The sequence below is a fragment of the Mugil cephalus genome, chromosome 12, assembly GCF_022458985.1.
Source record: "Mugil cephalus isolate CIBA_MC_2020 chromosome 12, CIBA_Mcephalus_1.1, whole genome shotgun sequence".
Classification (NCBI taxonomy): Eukaryota; Metazoa; Chordata; class Actinopteri; order Mugiliformes; family Mugilidae; genus Mugil; species Mugil cephalus.
The window spans coordinates 3,939,452-3,963,108 of record NC_061781.1 but is presented as its reverse complement, the minus strand read 5'-3'; the positions used below and the strand labels follow the sequence as shown (position 1 = coordinate 3,963,108).

Sequence of the window (23,657 nt, the reverse complement as noted above, 5' to 3'; positions counted from 1 at the left end):
TCGTTTTCTTTCATCCCATGCCATCCGCGCAAGTGAGATCACTGACTTTACGTTTAACTGTAAATGTTGCTGTTTACACCTACAGACCTCGCAGCACGTCGGTGCCATGTGATCCTGGAGAAGCTGAAATATGACATCTGATACAGAGACAAACAAGAGCATGGGAGATACCTGTGAGGTATACAGTGTCCGGGGCGATTTTCGTGTCAAAGGTGGTTTTACCATGGGCTTATGCGCTGCCATTCAGGAACATCTGAGACAGTGCTGTTGCTGCCTTTACCTCTGTGTTTCAGCTTTTAACTCAGTACCTGACAGTCTCTGCTGGACAGTTTAAAGGATGAGGCTTGTGATATTTTATACTTTTCCTTTGTCCGCAAAGTCTGTGAAAATGCGCACTATAAACAACAATACATGTATCCCGGTAACAACTGGTGTGTGTGTGTGTGGCTAAAGCCTGATACTGTATACCTCATTCCTTTCTCTATTGTCGTCCAAAAACTATTAAAAACCCATCAGTGAGCCACGCTGCTGTGCAGGATGATATGCTCCTTCATTTCTCTTTGAACACACAATATACTGACTCCCAGCACATTTTTTTAAAAAGTCAATATTTCCGACCATTGTATGGATTTACAACTTTAGTAAAAACTAATGGACTTGGGGTTGAGTGCTCAAGGATTGAATAACAGCTTAATATCAGCATCATTTGAGAATGCTATTTTACCCTTTATATTGTAATGGTTTTGGTTTTGCATTATCAGGGTGGCATTATACTGTCAACTGAACCCACCAATGACTGCATCCTAATACAGTACGGAGCCAAAACCCAATCTAACAATTTCCCTAAAAAAAAAAAAAAGTAAATTAATTAAATGAATTGGGCTCTCTAAATACTTGCAGATTTGTTCTGGTCAAAAATTGTTTATTTCTTAACTCCACCAAATCTGAAGATTGAAAAGGGCCACAAAACGCTCTGTTGCATAGTATGCAACATTCATGATCCACTGTGCTCACTGCAGGGAGCCCAGGCCCTAGGCCGTAGGTCTTCAACAGGGGGTCCGTGCCCCTAAGGGGACCATGGAGGCACTGCAGGGGATCCAGCATATTTTAGGACAGATACAAGGAATAGTTTCATATTAAATTCAAAATGATAATAATGCTGTATACTTATAAATAGCACTAGGCCGAGTTTAATATAGAACACATATAGTAGGTAGTGGGTCCCTGCTTAGTCACTCCTCTGAAAAATGTTGAAAGCCCCTACCCTAGGCTTTCCAACAGGCTCTTCAAACAAGTGTTGCAGGTTCCCTCCCTCATGTGTACTTGATGGTCACCTGAAAGATAACATTACTGCCTAATGTAAACAGGAATAAAAATGATAAAATGCATTGTTTTAACTTTGCTGTAACCAGATATAGACAGAGAGTTGTTCATATTTAGAAATGAACAGTGAATTCAATAATATAAATAGCTAAAAAACAAAACAAACAAAAAAACAACAGCAATTTCAGCAGTATTCAAAAGTCAGTGAAGGTATTAATAAAAATTACTAAAAACTCTCGATTCAGGAAAATATCCCCTGTGACTGTTTTATGACTGTATATGAGATCGTTATTATAGAAGAATTCATATAAAAGGAGGATTTTATCTTCTATTAGTCCATCTTCATATTTTTGCAGCTGGACCAATTAAAAGTTTTACTTTTTTTTTTTTTTTTATTAAAATTAAAAGTTTTACATGAAAACTGACATAGCAGAATGGTTGACACATTCATGTCACGGTATGAAGCATTATATTTGTTGCTATTCAAAACAGTTTTAGGGCATGGGCCTAGCTTGACTATCCCAAGCATAGACTTCAAATTTCTATGGAACTGCTCCTCTAAATTGAAGCCAAAGCAAGTAGAGCTCCCCCTGGTGACTGGCTGCAGTATAGCTCATAAGCTCCACCCCCTCCATGTTAGTGGATGAGACTTGAGACAAACTGAAACACTAAAATGCATGCCAAATAATTAATTCTAATAACAGTTTCTCTCATTTTAGGCAGGTAGGTAATATAATGTGGATGCATGTTCAAATGTCAATTTTAATTTTTAATTTAGACTCTGGCTCCAAACTTGCAAGATGGTGCTGCTGGTGTCCCTGGGAAGGTAGCTTCTGTTTGGCCAATGCAAGGATGCGACAATGCATTGTCTATATTCATATACAGAATATGGTCCCAATCTTACTTACTTACTATACTTGTCACTCACAAACAATGACTAAGTCCCACCTCTGATAAGTAAGTAAGGCAGGCAACAGCAGGGTGTGAAGGCACTGAATCAAATTACTGCGTGTGTTGGTGCCGCATAGGTAACACGTGACCTTTTCAATCTGTTCTCACTTGGGTAACCACTCAAAACATGCTTGGTGTAAATAAAAGTAGCTCTTTAAATCATTCTCTGTTTTTCCCATCATACACACAAATGTAAAAACTATTTTCTCTGAGTGTATTGTTGCCACCTGAAAAGATTATCTTGCACTGGGCACTCACTGTGCACACCTGGAGATACTGTTTCATTATTAACAGAACAGTAGGTATTACAACACATAGCGCATTTCTGGTAAAATGGTTTCATCATTTCAGTTTTAAGTATCACGGTGACACAGTTTAGAGTATGGTGGAATGCAAGGAATTCTAATCCAACCTCTCACTAACCCATTTTCTGAGGAAAAAACTCTCTGAGAATCCTGCAGGTCTAACGCTCCATTTTTGGCAAAATGGTGATATAATAAGTGTGAACAAAGCAAAGTCCATGTTGGAAACCCTATCTGTGCAGGTGGTTCAACAAATGGCTTATCTAAACATGCAGGCGCCGTCCTCGCAGGTGAGGAGAAGAGCATTACACAGGCATAATGGTCCAGCTTACACCCAACAATAACGCTACTTCAGTCCTGAAACTGACACAACTCAGCAGATTGGCTGAAGAGGGTAAAATATCCTGCCTTCCCTGCACGACTAGTGCTAAGGATTTGCACAAAGGCAGAGGATTCAAACAACTAAACATCTAAATTTTGCACACTCCACTTTTGAAGGCAACATCCAGGGCCTCAAATCAGCCTTATGTCCCAAAACAAAATATTTGAATTGTCCTGGAACCTTGACGAATATTGATCCAAAATTTAAGTCGACAGCCGATCCGAAACATTGTTAATCATTCCCCTCAGAATCTCAAAATGTCACGATGGTCAAATTTGAAGACAAAATAGCTAACCTATCATTACTAGTTATATAACTTTACAATAATGATACCGTGCTGCAATGTCTCTTTCTGGGAGAGGTCAAAATGTCACCCCGTGCCTCTCATTTTGTCACAAACCTTCAGCTCAGGCAACGGTCCAGAATCGCTTGAGCAAAGCACTTTGCATTCCTAAACTCATTCCTAAACTGAAACAGCTTTTTTTTTTTTTTTTACAGCCAACCTCGTAAACATAACTCCGCTCATAACTAATGCGCAAAAACGCTGCTGCCGCTGGTATTCCTAGTCAAGGCTTACATTTATGACTATGCAATAATTAATTTCCTCAAGGCAGCTTTACCCCCCAGCTTTGAAGTGGAAAACAGTATAATTTCTTGTACATTCCTAATGCCATCACTTCTAGTTTGGTGACTTTACATAAAAGGCAATTGTGTAAACAGCACCGTGCGGCTGGAGGCCCTTTTTTATGATGGAATAAAACAGCTTTGGCCTTCATGTTTTTTTACAGATGAGGAGGCTGATCCTGAACCCCTGTGTTTCAAAGCTTCTTGAGCCCTGCACAATCCTCTCCCAAAACCCCCACCTCCTCTTCTTCTTCAGCTTACAATGGGCCTTCATTCACTCTATCTTCCTTTAAATGCCAATAAAATCTTTTACATTTCCTCGGCAGGCACTTAAAATTCGGCTGACTACTGTGCTTTCGGCCTGTACTCTGCAGAATCTCCTCCTGTTTCAGCTTTCGTTTTGTTGTTGTGTTGCCTGCCTGCCTTCCTTCTTTTTTTTTCTTTTTTCTTTTTGTCACCCTTGATTCAGCCCTGACTAGCTTTGAGGAGGTAACACAAGGGAAGAAGAAGCTTATTATTTTACGAGCAAAGTATCGGTCGCCCTGTTTATTTTCTTAGCTCGCCTTTTAGAGCTTTATTCAGGGACGTGCTTTTTGACATATGAGAAGGGTGCCAGGCCCTAAATATTTCACAGCTTAGCGACCATTTGTACAAGCTGTCATGAGCACACTTGCTTACCAACCGCCTCAAACTGTGATGAACTCATCCTTCCTCTGTCCCGTCTTGTATTTCTTTCCTTTCCTTTCTTTGTCACGCCCCTCTCCCCCATCTGCCCACTCAATTCATATCCCATTTCTGTCTTCATTTTCTTTACTTTTTCATAGCTCCATGACACCTACTATCCATCAGTCTCTAATTCTGTGTCCCAGTGTCTGTTTTCCATTCATTTCTGTCTGCCTACCTCCTCTCATACTTTTATCCCTTTTTCATTCACTACAATCTTCCCTTCTGTCCGTTCCTTCCTCTCTGCCCTTCCTGTATTCATTCAGTCTTTCAGATTCACTCCCCATGCCCTCTTTGCTTCTTTCCAGTGTTTTCTCCTTCTGTCCAGGGCTCCACACCCACATGACCAACATCATGCGAAAACCCTCATGACAGCACACTCTGCCAGCCCTGCCATGCTGTTACACGCTGGGAGCAGGGAACCGTTTTTTTTTTTTTTGTTTTTTTTTTTCACAAATCTCTTGTCTCTTCCAAGCATTGTCTCCTGGCCTAAGATTAATAGCCTGCTACTGCAGCAGGAACTTTTCCATGAACCAGAGACACTTTTACGATCCCACGAACCTCAGCTGCACTTTGGCCAATGGAGCAATGGTCTAAATTTAGTTCCTCGGGTAGAGTTCAATGAGCTGTCTAAATTAAACAACAAAGTCTGATCTTTGTGATGATGTCCTTAATTATATTGTCAGTATGGAAATATTGGCGAATGGCTGTTCCGGGATGTCCACTTGTCGCATTTCGAATTTCATTCTCCAGCTCCTTCACATCATCCTTGTTGATTTGACTGGATCAAACATCAAACCCCCGACACCATTGAGGCTAAAATATTCAATCTTAATATATTATATTAATAAAATATATACCTATATAGTCTAATCTTAATATACTGAGTTTTTAAATTTATAGAATAGTTGCGGCCATGCTCAAAAGACATAGGCCAGACAGCTTCTCTTCCTCCTCAGACGCCTCAGAGACTTCAAGCTCCATTTCAAGGTGTTCAAGAAGTTTTGCACCTGCACCACAGAGAGCATCTTCTGTGGGAGCATCACCACCTGGATGGGAAACTGCACCAGGCAGGACTTCCTGGCCCTCAAACAGGTGGTCCACTCAGTGGAGCGGACCATCAGAATCCCAGTCCCCTATCTGCAGGACATTTATACAAAACGTTACAGGATAAGGGCCAAGAAGATCCTGAGACAGCCCAGACCATCTCTCTGCTCCCTACTGCCATCAGGCTGAGAGGCGGAAGTTAGAGTTTTTATCCTCATGCAATCCATCTGCTCAACTCTGAGCCTTCACTGCAGTTGTTTGTTTTATTACTGTACCTTGCTCTTTATTGACACAGCTGCAATATTGTAAATGTATGTTCAAACAAGAGCTACCCCCTTTTCATTTTACATTATATATTTAACTTTATGGCATTTTATTTTTCTCTTTTTTATACTTAGAATTTTTTACCTTTTGTGTTGTGTGGAATTATTACAGTTTTTTGTACTACTGAGTGCAGGTACTAAAAAATGATATCTCAATCTTATCTTATCTGTCAAGTAATAAAAGTCTTAAAGTCTGATGTTTTAGGGAGTCCTGGCTTCTTCCCCCACCTCCACACAGTCTTTCACAAGGACACCTGACCGCTTGAACCAAAAGATCGACGCTGTCATTGTTCTTTGAAAGACACTTCTGAGTAAAACCCATGACAGCGTCCCTGACACCAGAACTGGCTGTGTACTCGTGGTAAATGTGGTCACAAAGGGGACATGAAAAGTAAGCTGTGCTTTTCATCCATAAACAATACAAATACTGCAGGTCAAACCTACTTGTTAAACTCTACTGTATACCAAATTGTGTTATACTCATCGTGTATGTAACCGCTCAATAGACACCAGCTATTGTTGAAGACGAGAGGATTTTTGTTATATCTAGAATGCTGAGCACCTTACATGGCAAAAATAACTACAACAAAAATGAGAGTGGCTGAGTGAACAACCACAGAAGCTAATAGGTCTACTTTCAGTAGCAATAAATTATATATTTGAGTATGCTGAGCAAAAAAGGCATTTCTAATAATAATATAATTAATAAAAAAAATATATTTTATTAAATCGATGTGATCCCAATGAGGTTTTATTTATAACTGCATGCACACACACACACACACACACACACACACACACACACACCTCCCCAAATACCAGCCTTACAGTTTTGACAGTATAACATATAAAGACATTTGACAGTTTAACATATAAAATTCCACGTGCAACATTCACATAGCCAGGCATAAAGAAAATGAAAAAATTTTCTTGTAGATCCCCTGATTGTGTATCTGATTTTCTCCAGCTTCATGTGGTGCATGACCTCCTGAACCCAGTGACTGTATGTTGGAGGTCTTTCTAATTCAATAGTGTTGTGCCTCCTAGCTAGTAGAGAGCAGATAGCCAACACAGTTTTGTCCAACATCTCAAAATCGAAGCCCATCTGCGCTACACCAAAAGGTGCAATAAATGGAGAAGTTGCACGGCCTTTCCCAAAAATCTGTGAAGATTAACTGCCAGAAAGTACAAAGCTTTCGACGTGTCCAGAACATGTGTAAGAGAGTAGCTGGATCCCGTCCGCATCAATCACAAGTGGGGTCTATGTCAGCTTTGATCTCAGAAAGCCTTAGACCAATGCAGACGGTGTGCAGTTTTGAATTGGATAACAGCATGTCTAAGATAGACTGATGAGGAGAAGATTCCCTGTATTAGTTTTTGCCAAGTGTTTTCTGTAATTGGTTAATTTAAATCTGTCTCCCAATTATTTTCGAGGAAGCCCAGAGGCATGAAATTATGGAAATAAAGCTAATAGTTCGTTTTCTAACTGAATTACAGTCAAAAATTGAGTCCAACAGACAAGTTGGAGGACATGAGGGAGAACATCTAAAGTTTAAAATACAAAATTCCAAAGTTGTGCCAATAGAAATGTGATTTGGAAATATAATATTTTTGTACCAGTTGTTCAAAAGAGGTAAGTTTGCCATCAAGATCAGACTGTGAGACCAAATCTCTTCTGGACCATCTATCAAAGACCTCATCCATGAACGATGGGACAAACATGTGATTTCTTGCAATTGGTGTAGCCTGAGATAGATCTGTAAGTATGAAGGATCTCCTAAACTGGTTCCAGACCTTGTTGAGTGTAAAACAACGGGGTTAAAAGTAAAGTTAGAAATGGGCTGTATAAATGGCTACTTAGAATACAGTAAAACGTTTAACCCTCTCACACTTTTTATTTCATTTCACATCATATGTAACTTATCAATCCACTTCCTCATAAACTGTAAACTGTAATTCCAGTGAGCAATAACTACTCCATAGGGGCATTTCAAAAGAGGTGCCCTGTAAAAGATATGAGCCAACTCAGACCTCAAGTAAAATTCTGCTCCAAATTTCATTAGCACTATCTAGACATATTTTTTCTATCCTCAATGTGCAGAGGAAAGGGGGTTGGATTGTGTTTTACTGCCACTCATGCAATGCGCAAGGTGTCAGGAGTTTTTGTTAGTTTTGTATTAAATAACTGGTCACAGTCATTTTAATCCCAATCACCTGAACGATGCGTTGGTTGGGTTAGAAGTGGCAGAGATTACCATCACTGGTTTTAGAAATCCAAGATAACGTCATACATTTGCAGAACAATAGCGAGTAGTTTTGAATGAAACTGTTAGTTATGAATCATTACTCCAGATTCTATGAACGTAGGTGCAGCCCTTTGAAGCTAATGGGTTTATCCCTCACGCCATCACCTTGTACTCTGCATGCAGCTGCACCCTCGTGCTGTGAGTGATTGGCACTGTCAATGTTGCACATTGTGAGAGTCAAGCACTGACTGCTACACCATATGCCCTTCAATACATTACCTCATAGGGTGACGACACTGATCTATCGCTGAAAATATAGAGACAGAACAAAATGCTGGCAGAGTACATTGTAAACCTCTATCCCTTGAGTGCTGGTAGACACGCAGAGGATTTCTCTCCAAACACCAGCCTTTGAAAGCTGCCTGGTAACCTTTTATGGGGCGAGGAACCATATTTAGCAACTTCAACGCACATTTAGAAGCTTATAATTTTCACCCAGCCAATCGGCAAAGATCAAGGCAATATTCTCAGGTTAAATCAGGGTTTAACGTAGTCCACAACGCTGACTGTATCTTCTTTATTAGGTACAGTGAAGAAATGTTGTCTAATGGGATAATGTGTACACTGTTAAGTGTCTGTATCAGCACTTATGTTCTAATGGTCTAAATTTACATTTATTTACCACTTAAGGCCACAGAACCGTATATGGTAACTTCATTGTCCCTGATTTACTACATGAAACTGAAAAAAAATTTGAAAAAAGTAAGATGAGTTGAAATGTAGGCTTTTCACTTCACCTTTCACCTTTCACTTCACCTTTCACTTTTCACATATGTCAATTAATGCCCTGCAAAGGGTAAAGCAATGTAAGACACTCTGGTCGACCTAGCCTTACACTATGGGCAGCGTGTATAATAATGAATAATGTTGCACATAGTAGGAAGTTCCATCATGTTTCTGTTCCTCTCCATCCAGAGAGAGATACATCTGCGAACGCCAATATGTGTGTCAGAAGCCCCTCCTTGCACCAGGTTGTGAGGAGAGGGCTCGATCGGGGGGCGACAGAGGAATGGAAATCATGTGTCTCAGTTGATGCACAGTCTACTGAACCACTGCATGTGGAGCTGGCCCAAGGAATCACCCCATGAAAGGCTGACATCATCCCGTGAAGCTGCATGACATACAGAACTGTCACAGCATGGTAAGGCATGGCCATGAAAAGCTGTCCACGCTTCCACTCAATGCTTCAAAAACCGCGCTCTCGTGGTGGCCCAAGGAGTTTAATTCTACTCCCAGATAGACAACATGCTGGGAGAGAGGAGAACACTTTATCCAGGTTTTACAATTTTATACATAGCCCTGGAGTGAGTAAACAAGAGCAGGTTCTCCAGGTAAAACACTGTCTGTAACGGTTGTAGAGCCAAGTGCAGGTGTTAAAAGTATATAGTAGATGAATGGGGATAGGAACTGGTTGTACTAGTACTGAGCAGGAATTCTCTGTGTATTGGGTGTCTTTCAGATCTACCAAAATGAACTAATTACCCTGGAGAACGCATTGCAGCAACTGTCAGATCATCAACATGCAATATGTCCCGTCAATCTGTTGAAAAGCAATAAATCAAGTATGGATCTAAAGACTCCTGACTTAAATAAGTAAAGTCTTTAATTTTCCTTTTCCTGGGTAAGCCAGGAAATTCCATTTTAGTTTTGGAGTTTCAGCAGCTCTGACAAAAAAGTGTCACCCTGTTACTGTGATGACAGGGTTGTTTTTCAAATCCTGTTGAAATATGTAACCCGTGCTGATCAACACATCCATCCACTTGTCCACTCTGAGTAATGCCCCTGCTGAATGTACTTTCCACTTTGTTATAACATTCACAGAAATATGATATAAAAATAATATTAGGTTTGATCACAGTACAGAAACGTGGGGATTGGAAGTCTGTATGCGAGTTTGAGAATGATACGTACACCTCTAGTAACACATAATTTCAAAAAATTTGCTTTCAGTTCCTGATTTGGTACCTTTATTTTATTACTTTAACTAGTAACAAACGTTTTTCAACATGTTGTGAATGAAGTCTCGCTGAAAGAAAAAACTTGGCAATACATATAAAGACATTCAAAATGTCATTAACCCGCTCAATGCTAGGCCATCATTGGTTAAAAAATATTGTTATTTTACATGAAGGAGCTGTCATGGCTCAACTTTTTTTTATTATTATCATTAATTATGATAATACAGAGCTACCATATAAACATTTTACTGCACATTAGACCTTCAGGTGGACTGGAGTAAGTGATTAGAGTACAGCTTTTGACAATAAGGTCTGACAGAATTTGATACAGCATTGTTAGTAGGCGTGGGTGTAAACCACTGCACATTGTGAGGCATTTCCAGCATGAATGCAGCCTACCATTAGCCTAGCAATGAAGATAATACAACTTCCTCTACCCACATGTTAGAACCTGACAGCCATTTGGAGCCATAAAAGTCCAGAAGGTTCCCATAACCAGCAGTTCACACCAGGAAGACTGTTGTTAATGTTAATGAGGTGTGATGGCAGGCTGCGTAGTTGTCAAGGTCAAGGCTAGCACGGCTAACAGCACACAGCTAGCAGGGTCTCGAGACAAGTGGTGGTACACCTCAGTGCTGCTATTACGGAGGCAAAAAGACTTTTGAGATGTATAATCGGTCAAATAGGAGCTATAAAGAACCTGAAACACAAACTGTTGAAATTGCACTGACAGCAACACTGTATGGATCTTCTCTGTGGGGGATACACACAAGTTGAATCATTTGAATCCATGATTGTCAGCAGTAGAAAATGGAACTGCTGCATGAATGCCTGTTCCATGTTGTACGTCCTTATATGGTAGAAAAAAGATTTATTTTTTTTATTTTAGCTTCACTAATTTGTTCTCAAAAGACAAAAAACAATTACCAGAAGACGAGGCAAAAACTGATTGAGGAAAAGAGAGGTGCTGCTATGAGCCATACAGGGGAAACATTTCAACTGCTGTTTACACAAATTCACATTCTAACCAGTAATGTCAGGACACTTGCATGCTCATCCATACACACATACTATCTAACTATACACTGTGAGGAGATAAATATTGAGGGAGTTCCCTGAAGACTGGGTGCATGTATATAAATACTCACATGAGCAACACAGTCCAGGTTCTTTACATGATGGCTGAGTTCCGAACTTCAAGAGAAGAGAGCCCAGTCGTAGGACAGAGTGTCTTATCGTTATGCGGGATGAACCCAAAGCAGATCCTGACAAGGCCAGGTCACATATTTGACATTTGACCCAGCACCACTACTGAGAGCTTTGCTAGTAAAAGCCAGTGTGTGAGCTCCATAAAGGAGGAGAGCGAGACACCCAGACCGGATAACACGGAGGCAAAGAGTGTGGTGTTTATGTCAGCCCGAGTCCAATGTAAACTGCTTGGATGCTGTCTGTCACCACACTGCAGTAACACGGTTGTCCTGTTTTCACTGTCCCATTTATAGCTGTTATGAAACTGCTTTTAGGGGATCAGGTTATGAAAGCATACCATGTACTGAAGCGGCACCCAACAGATTTATAGTGTTCTGAAAGGAGTGAGGTAGTTCAATCTCTGTTTGTAAAAAGAAACAAACAGTGTATGTTGGAACTAAGGTTCACGAGAGTCCGGAGATTCTCCAAACTGATGGGCTATGTTCTCTCTTCTCACACTTGCTGCCTTTGAACAAAGTCATCCCTATCTTTTCCGAAGAATCTCAAAAAGGAATTATTTTTACACCTAAATCAACACTGAATCAACCTTTCCTTGTTAATTAGTAATGACTTCGGATTGATCCCTAAAGGGGATAACCAGAAACTGAACTTTGTATCAAGATGAAGACATTTTTGAACGCAGTCAAAATCAAAGCAGCTGAGAAATTTTAGCTCTAGTGGGTCTAGTTACAGTCCTGTTAGATGCTTTCTTAAATGCAACGGCAGACATCCCTGTCCCAAGTAAAGTTTTCCAGTTTGTCCTGCAAATGCAAGGCAACCAAAAGCTGCAACTAATGCAGGTAAATTGAAAGCTTTGGCTTCTGATCAGTTCCCACATGAATACTATGGTCCAGTACAACACCTACATCACAACTGTAATCCCACAAATTATAAATTATAAATACCACGCCTCAGTTGACCCTTCAACTTCCTCATGGAGGATGAGAATAATGGAAAATTCTCTAGCTGGAAATAAAGAGAAACCTGCAGCTACTTCAGGCTGTCGACTTTAGTTTGTAACTACATGCTAGCATGTGCTTGAAGAGGTTACGTGAAGTGTGATAAATGTCCTCAAGTGATGTCTTTTGAGTTAGCATGTGTTAAGCCCATAGGCTACAAGTCTGAAAAAAATCTTGGAATATCAGGTTAGAAAGTTACCAGACATCTAGAACGCCCTTCTCAATATCAGACATATTCAGTGCGGTAGATTCTGCAGTTACATAATTGTCCACTCCACATGTGTTGACTGACTGAACTGGGACAAACCTGATTACATACTTTCCAACACTCAGAACTCCTCCAGAGCCACATTGGATTTGTTTTCAAAGGATAAATACTTTTCTTCTATGAGTAATCTAAATGTTACGTGCAAAAATGCACAAAATAGGCCTTGAGCATACTGTCCAGCTTTAATAGGACATGGATAGTCAGAATACACCGGTACCTTGATATAGTGGCCATCCTTGCATATACATAGTGTGCTTTGAGCACACTACAGCTTCAAAATAGTGGAACATGTTGATCTGTTGTTCTGATACAGTGTTGTAGGGTGGGTACATTACAGTGATACTTAGGGGTTTATGGGTACATAAACAGAATATTAACTGGTGTTTTTACAGGGTACAAACAGTCACATGAAAAGGGAGCTATGTTTGGAAGTACACAGCTTTTTTGACAAAACCACACAAGCAAATTGCACTTCAGTTTTCAAGAATAGCACATTTATTTGCAAGTACTGTATCAAAGAAAAACAGATCAGATGTTTCGTCCAAATATGACAGAAAAGTTAATTATTTCCATGGATATGCTACTTTTTGACATAGCTGTATATTACTTGAAACAATGTAGCACGTTTATGTTGAAAATTGGTGAAGCACATACTTATATACATATTTGAGCTTTATAGCAAGTTTCAGGAGCAGGACCACACCCCAACCATGCCTCTTCCGGCTTGAACACCCCGCCTCACCTTCTCCTCCTATTTCGTTCTCGTATTCCACACCCTCTCCCTCCCACCCCTTTTCTCCTTCTTTATCTCCTCTCTCCGTAGGGTCCTAAATAGAGAGTCCATCGTGCCCGGGAGCCGCGGTAGATTCGCTCACAAAGCTTCCCCACATCGTACTTACATCATTCCATTGTCATTTTCATACTCGCCCATAATCATGCATCAATAAATCGTTAAATCCGTAACTCTGTTTGGAAGTGTGGTTCTCTCTAGTGAATCTCACATAAAGAGCCTGGATAGTTTCACCTGTGTTAGGTTTGGGGAATATTTCAGTTAAAATATATATCGTCATTAGAAATATTAATGTAGGATGTGTTCAATGAATTGGCTTCCTTAAGAGAAACATTTACTTTAAATTTGAAAATGGAACAATCAGTGTTTCCTCAGTTTCTTCACCTCATCAGTCCAACACAACCTTCTCCCTTTGGTGTCCCAGTAAATACAAGAGAGATGAAATGAAACTTTTTTACTACAGTATCTGTCATAGTGGACCTCTCAATCATTTTCAGTTACAATTTCAGTCTGAGCCCTGTCTATGTCTGCCAATCTGCTCTGTGTCTAGATGTTCTAGGAGCCCCTCCACCCACTCAATCATTTAACAGCCCCAAAACTACCTGCTCAGCTGTTTCTCATTCTGAGCCTGCTGCATCCAACGTCACACCTCTCAACATATGAACCTGCCATCATTCCCTTGTCTGTTGCCAAACCTTTGCAATCTGGTTACCAGATTCTGGTCTTCTGATCCCTGCTACCAACACCTCCCAGCCTCCATTTAATCACAAATGTCTCAAAATAAAGTTACTAAATTCTTGCACGTCTTTGAGTTTGAGCCCTCTCACTGCCACGTACTCAGCATACATAAGGAATTTCTATGCATGGTATTTACCTTCATTTTCCACCTTTATTAGAACAGTAGTTTTCCTGCATGTTTCTTCTGCATTCTGCTGGACTATCTGTTTAAAACAAAAGTTCCACGTCTCTCTTCATCATCTCTAATCTCACTGTGGTCACGTTGCCAAAGAATGTCTTCTTGTTTACATAATCCATCACTTCTAAGTGATGAAACATGTAAACTGAAACGCATTCTTTGGCAACATGCTCAGCTTCAGAGGCAATATTAAGATTAGAGATATGGTCTAGTTGCTCTATCAGCAGACCAAAGGAGTTTCAGGTATGGTCATTTACTGACATTTAAATATGCACATACATGTATTTGCTCCACTGTTAAACTGGTGAATTTACAGACTTGAATCAAGTGTACGGGCTCCCTCCCTAATTTCTTGGAGTTTTGCCTTCACTGTTTGTCCCTGCTGGAAGTATAGTTAATAACTGAATATGTTCGATTTTATGCGATTACTTATGTTTTCTTGTAGCTTTTTGTTGTTTTTTAACAGTGTGATAGGTAGCCTAAATAGTGCTTGCAGTAGCCAACAAATTGTAAGACTAGGAGGATTACCAAGAGTGGCATCTAAAAAGAAATGCTATACATTATAAAAAGAAGGAATAATCATTAAAAAATAAAGACTATTCAACATCCTGTACTGAGTTGACAAACTTGCCATTCATACTAGAATTGTTCTGTACCTTTGCGCCTACTACTAATTATTGAAAATGTTTAAGCTGCAGTTTTTGTGAGTTTTGAAGTTAAAGGGTTAGAAAGCATTTTAATTTTAATTAAATTCCTTTAAAAAAAATTCCTTTTAATGCTATAATGTCTCCAGGAAAATGATCTCATGCACTTCTTACATACTTACGGATAATACGCACATTGTATGTTGTACGTATGTGTTAAAAAAAAAAAAAGTTTTGCTCCAAAAAGAAATTTAAAAAAAAAATAGATAGATAGATAGATAGATAGATAGATAGATAGATAGATAGATAGATAGATAGATAGATAGATAGATAAAACTAAAAGAAACTTAGGTCCCAATCGTGTTCTTTGGCCATCATTAATAACAGCTATAATGGTACTGTGATTCCAAAAAACAAGCAGCTAAAACACACATTGCGTGTATGGTTTTGCTGGCTTCTTTTAAGACGTACTAAATCATTTGAAGGAGGCTATATTTTGGCGCTTAAAGTCTTTGTACAAAGTAATGCTAAGTTAAACATGTCCTGTACTTGTTGCGAGTCCTCTAATCTAACTATGCTAACCCCAAGTAGGGTGTCATGCAGTCCCTCCAGCCGAGCTCAACACAGTGCCTCTGTACTGACACATTCCTGTTTAAAGTCCAGGCAACGGTCAAAGGAACCAGGCAATTACAGTGCAGCTGCCTGCGTCACTTTTTTGTTTACTTCCAAAATGTTCAGTATCTGAACCTTTTTAAGTCGTTCCTTGTGTGGGAGGCTCCTCTTTCTCTTTGAGGGAAAGAAACTAGCAGTGTGCAGAGATCCAGCTGTGTGCCACATTACAAACTCAGTCCCACCTGAGTCGCTCTTTCTATTACTGTAAAACTGTGTTTAGACCATTTTCTGATATATTTTACGCCTAACAAATCATAAAATTGGTGGACTTGAGACAAAAGCTAAATGCAGTGGACCTGGATATGCTCTGCAGAAGACTACCAAGTGTAATTTAATGTCATAAGAATGTGTGACAAAAATAACAGTCAAGGGTTAAGAATAGTTAAATGAGTGTTATAAATCTTCCTGTGCCTTCCTTCTCCTTTTTAACTGCACCTTTATATTTACATGAAAGCATTATCATCCCTAGGGCAGGCTGGATGTGTCAACCCTTTACCACATTTAGATTCTGCCTTAAGCTTCCTATCAATTGATATCTCAGTGTATATTACCTCATCACGCCACCAGGAAGGATCTTGATTTCTTTCACTGCAAAATCACATCTCTTTTGAAACTTATTTGCAGTTTCCAGGGTGAACACAGACTCTCCTGTATCCTTCATCTTATTCTCACTACCCAAATCTTGAAAGTTGCAGCATAGATTAGAGGGCCATAAACTGAGGGCGTTGCCTTGAGGCTCAGTGACCTCACCATCGAGCAGTACAATGTCCTCATCACTGCTGATGCTGCAGCAACTTGCATTGTCTGGCTGAGCTGAGGGTTGTACATTATGTCACCTCTGCACACCTACAAACATGCTGTTTACAAGTGCACAGAACACGTAGAGGTGATTTACTCCTTTCCCTGACCATGGAGACTTTAAATCATTCGCCTAAAACTCCCTCCAGAATGTCAGTCCTAAGAATCAGCTTTACAAATGTTTCATGACCTGGTTAACATGTGTGTCGTGGCTTTCGACCTTTCTCAGTGCCTGCTGGGGATGATGGTCCGACAAAACTCGGAGGAATACATCACCGACACAAAGCGGTTCGGGTAACGGTGGCTGAACATCTCAAATCTCCTTATAGCCCCAATCATGTCCACCAGGCTTTACTGGGAGATCCTACGGAGGCCTTTCCAAACCACACACAGATTATTTGACCTTATCTGTTCTTGTTCCGCCCCAGATCCAGCTGGACATGCTCAGTATTTCTACAGAGGAAGATATTCAGAAAGTATCCTCAACTGCCTCAACTAAGCTAAATCCAATTCAAATATGTACTCATTCATTAAACGCCTAAAATGCAATGTTACAAAATTCCAGTCCACGTTTAAACATAAAGAAGGAACCCGTTTCTCCTACCAAAAAACACCACAGTATCTGGTTAAGAAAAGTTAGTTATTTTAAGCAGATCTGTGAATTGAATCACAAAAAAACTTTTCTCTGTTTACAGATCTCTACTGCTGCAGCAAAGATTCTCAGCTGTGATAATTCCCCTTTTTTCTCCCGTGCAGTGATTGAAACTGCCCGTGTCATAAAAGCTTTGTTGAGCTTAGGGCCTATTGGAAGCCCCGGGCCCCCGGCCATTTCAAGCAAGCTGCTCTCAGCTAGTGAAACCAGAGAAATGGCAATGCTCATGGGAGCAGGGATAGTGACTCAAAGACACCCATTCACCAGCTAAACACTCCTCCCAGGGGTGTAAGCCATACAAGCAGGATTGTACAGCAAGCACACATCCTCTGTTGTTGCCTAAATGGAGTTATTAATCCATATTTTTTTTATTGATCGACACAAGCTTTGACCTGTGCCGACTTGAGAGAGTGAAGTGGCTTTGAGAGAGTGCTACTTGAAGTCGTTACCTCAAACCAGGAGGATCATGTGAGACAATGTAGTGAAAGAAAATGTACTTTCAAAGATTCCTGTCAATCTCCTGATAGCATTCATGCATATATACTTAATATCAATGGAATATTACCAATGCTACATGAACTCAGTCTCTCAGTCTCAGTCTCCCAAGTTTTCAGTGAAAAACAAAACCCAACCTAAATAGATCATCCCTTTTAAAAAAGTTGATCGTGTAACAAACACAAAAGGAAATACATGCTCATATGTAAAATGCAAAACTTGGAAAAACAAAACAAAACAATGGGCTCTGTAAAGAAGACCAACCTTCATGGTATGTTGTGGCATACCTCACAATCAAAGCATTTTATTGTCTTCATTTGTCTCTCATGACAAGATGTCAAATAATGTTATTTTGTCAAAGTTGCTGTTGTCACAGAAAAGCACTGGTGTGCTGACACACGGGGGTTTGCAGTTGAATATTAGACTCTGTAAGACAGTAGCCTAATTTTCCAGCCTGCTTTCATCACTGTCGCTGCCTTTCAATCAAGCTTTCCGTTGAACACGTGGTCTATTTTGACCTGACCATCTGACCCGAAACAAAGTAGAATGTTGAATGAATCCAACCTTACAACAATTAAAAACCAAGCAAAACAACAATAAAAAAGAATGAAAAACACACTGTTATGAATGAATGTTTTTGGACTTGTCCAGTGGCCGAGCACACATGGTGAATCTCCCTGTCTAAGAAGCCAGGAGCTTTGACAAAAAGCAAAACTCTGCAGTTGATGAAAGCTGATATGGCAACAAATCACATGGGTTTGCTTCTCGTATTCCCATTTTAGCCACACCACAATGGTGAGTCACTGGCAATGCCAACAGAGTTGTAAGTTTTGTCTACCGCACCAGCAGGTTGGCTGCCCAGTAATACCTTAAAAACCCAAACTGGGAGAACCAAAACTACCTTCCAGATCCCTGTAGTTGTGCAGGAGTTTTGCAATCCTGAACAGATGGATGCTATGGAAAACGGGAATATTTTGAGAAAGATGATGTCTGTGGTTTTAATTTTGAATGGATATCAAAAAAATATTATAAGGTGTCCTACAAAATATAAATGCCTCCAGCCTCAATGTTCTGATAATAATCCTTTTTCTTAGCTGTCCATTCAGATAATAACCAAACTATTGTTGTGGTCACTGCAAATCACGCAAGAGGCCTTAATCTAGATTTTACCATAATCTGGATGTTGGCGGTAATGGAGTTGTTTCTGAATTTTCTGTCCAAATATTGCTATGAATAGTTAATCTTATGTTTGACTGAAATAACCCCACCGTCTGCTGCCTGCTCCCTGCTGCTCTCCCAAAAGAATATCACACACTAATCAATATGAATACTAAGACACCATAATCTCTCTCTCTATGGGTGCTTTCACAGGGAAGAAGAAGTCCAGTTCCCAACCCTCGGAGTCCCACACTTCTCCCATTCATTTAGCACGCATTTAACATGTTAAACAATTACTCAAAGAAAAGGGCTCACGCCCCCCTCAGGGTCCCCCGCATTCAACAATGGGATGACAACTATGTCAGTAGTTTGTACAGAGTGACGAGAGAGCGAAAATATGCTAAAAATCATCATGCACAAGTGAACATAAATAGATGGCCTCCAACGTACATGCCAAAAAAAACAGTCGGTGCGCAGCAAATGCAACAAACGTAGATTCAACAGTGGATAAAGAAGCGGGAGCAGACTGGTGGGGTGTGGGTGCAGAAGGGGAACCGGGGTAATGATGAGTGGGGGTTTTGGTGGGGGCAAAGTAGCGCAGAGGCTTTAACAGCAGCTGCCCAGAGAGCGACGACTGTACAAGAGGGAGGTGGAGACATAAAGAGCAAGGGAAGGAGGGATTTGAAGAAGGGAATGAGGGAGGATGGAGAGAGGGGAAACTGATGGGGCAATGGGATTTAGGGAAGGTTAAGGAAATTTAGCTGGTAATTGAGAAAAGTAGATAAGGGAGCAGGGGAAGGTAATGTAGAGTCCAGTCCTGCAAGCTAGTGCAAATTAATTGAAACCAACTGTAGATATAAACAAAAAGAAGAAAAAAAAAAGATTGTTGATATAATGTAAAAATAGGCTGTCTGATTATTTCCGAATGCCATCAGGGTGATGGGGACTTGTAGTCTTTTTCGACATGAAAACTGTTATCCCAATGTAGCATGATAACATTAATTCTCATTATGCCCCTTTCTTAAAATGTGGATGGCGTCCGGGCTTCTGGTCCCACCAGCTGCCAGGAGTGTCACAGGGTTAGTGGGCCCTTGAGCCACACAGATAATCAGCTTTATTAGTGCTGCCGCTAAAACCAATTTAAGAGCAGACTAGAGGGATCAGACGGGCCAGCTGTCCACACCAGCGCCACGGCAGGCACTCTTGCCCTGGCCCACACAAAACACCAAAACAACAACGAGCCAATTGTGCGTGCAGCCAATTCAACTGTGCGAGCCGGCTTATTACCATAACTGAAACACTTGGCAAGAGAATGAAAATACAAACGCAAATCCAAAATCTGCTTCAGTCGGTGATTAACTGGAGGACTGTAAAAACGTTTCAGACAGTTCTAGGTTTTTGTTACCTTAAAGTTCCTCTTTGGTGGATATTTAATGTTGAATTAAAATAACTACAGTTTTAACATGGCAAGCATTAAGCCTTTTTTCTGTGCTGAGTCCAAATCAAACCATGTTCAGGTCTCTCCACAGTTCACCTAACTCATCAGCGCAGTCAAAACATCCTTGCCTCATCAGCGAGCCTCCGACCCTGACAGTGACCCACCAGCGGCGTCATGACCTCATGGTGTTTCCTCTCCACAAGACAGTCCATCTCCCAACACCACTGCTAATTACGCAGCGACGAATGGAGGCTAACTCCATATTAGACGGGACACGTGTGCAACGCGCTGCAGGCACGAATTCAACCTTACGTCATGTTTCTGTCTGGGTTAACAACGACACGCGGGGAAGGAAGAGCAATGTTAATCTGGGCCGGTCACAGTCTCACTGACTGTTGCATCCTTAGGGAGCACACAGAGGTTTCAAGGCCAGATTAGCTGGAAAAGGGCAAGTGAAAAATAGGGCATTGTAATAGATTGGCCATTCAATATCAGGGCAGGAGGACAGTTGAATTTTGAAAACAGTTGAAGTTTTCAGTGCCTTCATGTTTGATTGAGAAACAGTATTGGTAGACAGAGTTTTATTTTTTCACTGGAAAACAGACAGACTAAAACTTGTCCCTGTCATTGCAATTGAGGGTGTTGGTCTGCCCTTTAAGACATTTCAATTCATTTATTTTATTTTATTTTATTTTATTTTATTTTATTTTATTTTATTTTATTTTATTTTACTTTATTTTATTTTAATTATGTGCCAGATTATTTCTGCTACAGGCAAATATTGCTAAATCCAGAAACGCTAAAAATAAAGTTTTAGCTCTGCTGTGTGGGAGTTTGTGTGTGTACTTAAAATCATTTGGATTGGAGACACTTTTATTACACAATCAGATTTACGTCGTTTTTAAACCTCTGCTCATCTCTGTCTCATCTGATAAAGGACGAGGGACAATGCTGCCATTCTTTTTTCTCTCTAAGTGGAATGAAATGTTTGCTTTTGCAATTTTGTTCAGATGCAGTACAATAGTTTAGGAAGTGTGACAAGAAAGGATCTAATATATATATATATTTATATATACATATAAAGTTTTGTGTCAGTATTAGCATATTATTAATGATTCTTGCATCTATTAAATACATGAACAATCTTCTACAACTAAAGGAATCCACAACTTGGGTTACACATGTCAAGCTTGAGCTCTAGCATCAATACCCAAGAGGAATGCAGGGGTGCCAGGCACCAAACGAAGGATCTATGTGTGTGTCCATGTACACACACATAGCAGCCTGTTTTTCAGGAGTCTGTGTGTGTGTGTGTGTGTGTGTGTGTGTGTGTGTGTGTGTGTGTGTGTGTGTTTAGTCATATGCATGCATGCATGCATGCTTTGTTTTCTCGTATTTTCATGCATGCATCTTTGCAGGCTTGGCTTGCATTTGTTTTCATATGTGTGTGTGTGTGTGTGTGTGCGTGTGCACGTGTGTGTGTGTGCATGCGTGTGTGTGTGTATGTATTCAAGATCTGAACAGCAGATTCTTCAGGAGCACAGATCTCACTTAATCTGCAGTTAACGGCTGTTCAAACAACCTCCATAAATGTTTAACGGTGCTGCCCATTGCCTATTGAATGGGGGGCATTTTACCTCATGCAAAAACAGGCCAACAGGGGCCTCAAGGGCCCCCCTGACTTCCATTTAATGCGTGTAAGAAGGCGGCCATTATCAGCCTTACAATGACACAATTCACCCAGGCAGTGTGTCTGCTATCCCATTTGGTTCATGTCAGGGCCCGAGTCCTGCTGATGGCTATCTAATTGGAAGAGTTCATCAAGAGCTAATTTCTGAAGGACTGTTGCGTTAGACTGTACACAATGCATGTCGTCCAGCAGACATTTATTAAAAGGCTCGGCGGGGTGGAGATTAAACACAAACTGGACATGGATAGAAAATATTAGGTGTGATCACAACCAGAATGGATTACATTAATCTAAGTCATAATACCTAGAACTATTCTACTAAACTTTTGAATTAACTCTTCATTATTATTAGTCATGTGATTCTAATGCCCTTTTACTAAATATCAGTTTATTTAATTGTATATTTTCACTTTCACCGGATAAAGAAAACCAAGATGAGATCACAGTGTATTTAATGCCATACTAACATAAGCCTTAAATGGACTAAAACCCATCTTACATATTTCTAAACCAAATTTAGATTTCTTTTTTTCTACAGTACTGGTCACTCAAACCTAATGGGAATAGTGTGACATGTGGGAAATATGCTTATTCACTTTCCTTCATATTTAGTCATGAGAATGGTATCAGTAATGAAAAGAAAACAAGCATACTTCCCAAAAATTCCAGCTATTCCTATTAGATGCAAGTGAGTTTTTCTGTCATTAGCCATATCCTTCATTGTCACGTAGCGTATAACAATGGATTTAATTGAATGTCTCACAGGGATCACACTGACTACTTGTATATACGTACGCATATCTGTCTCTGCTTCTCTCTCTCACACACACACAGAGCTGGAGACAGAGGGAGAGGGAGGGTTACTGGTATGTGTAGCATGGTGACCAGTGCATTTAAGAGGGCAGGACTGCCTCCACTCAGCGCTCTAGGGGAGCACAGTGATTTACTGTTCCTCTCAGCAGTGTTATAAACGCTGCTCCGTTCCTTAATGAGCCTCTGACAAGCAGCATGTTTCCAGCATGTTTTCCTTTGGCTCAGTGGCGACGGCTGCCTGATTGCAGCCTCCATTAAGAGGGCATTCCCACTTACGCCGGCGCAAGCCTTCAGCCATACGCACTCAGGCATTACAAGCAATCAACTAAGGCTAGGTAATAAGGGGGTATAAGCAGCACCTGCTGTGTCACCAGAGTGAACCAGAGCCGAGAGGAGATGTATTCTAAATTTAAAAATATATCCCATGAGTGAAAAGAACTTTTTTTTTTTTTGTATTTTTAAATGGTTTCAGTGTTTATATTGAATAACTGCATCATGTGCCCAAGAGAACAAGAAAAGGTCTTGGTTTTGGAACAGTAACCATCTTATATCTCCCATAATGAGATTATTTGGCCTCTCATTCCTATGTGGCATTGAGGTAGTGGTCACATGAGCACTCACTTACATCTAGGACACTACACTAACATCTGTAGTTAGTAACAATAAATCAGTGAGGACATGTTATTGTGTATAATATAAAACCAGACTGTTACTGGACAACACACAAACTACTTTAAAATTCAACCTCATCTGCTTGATAAAACAAGCACTCAACACACTGTTATCAAAGACATTCCACTCACCCCCAGGTATGTGTTTGAAATGGTACTGGTACTCCACTGTTTGTTGTAATCCAGTGTAGTTGATAGAAAAATCATCCATATGAGTTCCTGTGTGTCTTTCATATCTACATAACCTGCCTCCAAACACACACAGTCCAGCGACCTGCCACGGAGACAGTCTAGAAGCCAATCCCGTGCAGAGGCAGGTGGCGACTGACTGACAGCTGCCAGCACAACAGCTGACACCCAATATCTGCACGCCACCAGTTGCAGCTGGACCAATGGGACGTAGCAGCGGCCGTGTAGCTGGGACAGCACTGCCTCGTTCACTGAAACCCAGGACTTCACAGAAAGGACCACAGATTCCAGTGTGCCCCAGTTCCTCCGCGACCAAA

The 23,657-nt window shown here is 40.5% G+C and overlaps 1 long non-coding RNA gene across 1 annotated transcript in view; it reads right to left on the bottom strand.

Moving 5' to 3' along the window:
- LOC125017760 overlaps nucleotides 1–23,454 on the bottom strand; it is a 29,077-nt gene extending 5,623 nt beyond the window's left edge. Inside the window, exon 1 of the long non-coding RNA XR_007113880.1 lies at nucleotides 23,284–23,454. This is a non-coding gene — a long non-coding RNA (uncharacterized LOC125017760). The remainder of the gene's footprint in view (nucleotides 1–23,283) is intronic.
- Between the last annotated feature and the right edge of the window lie 203 nt (nucleotides 23,455–23,657).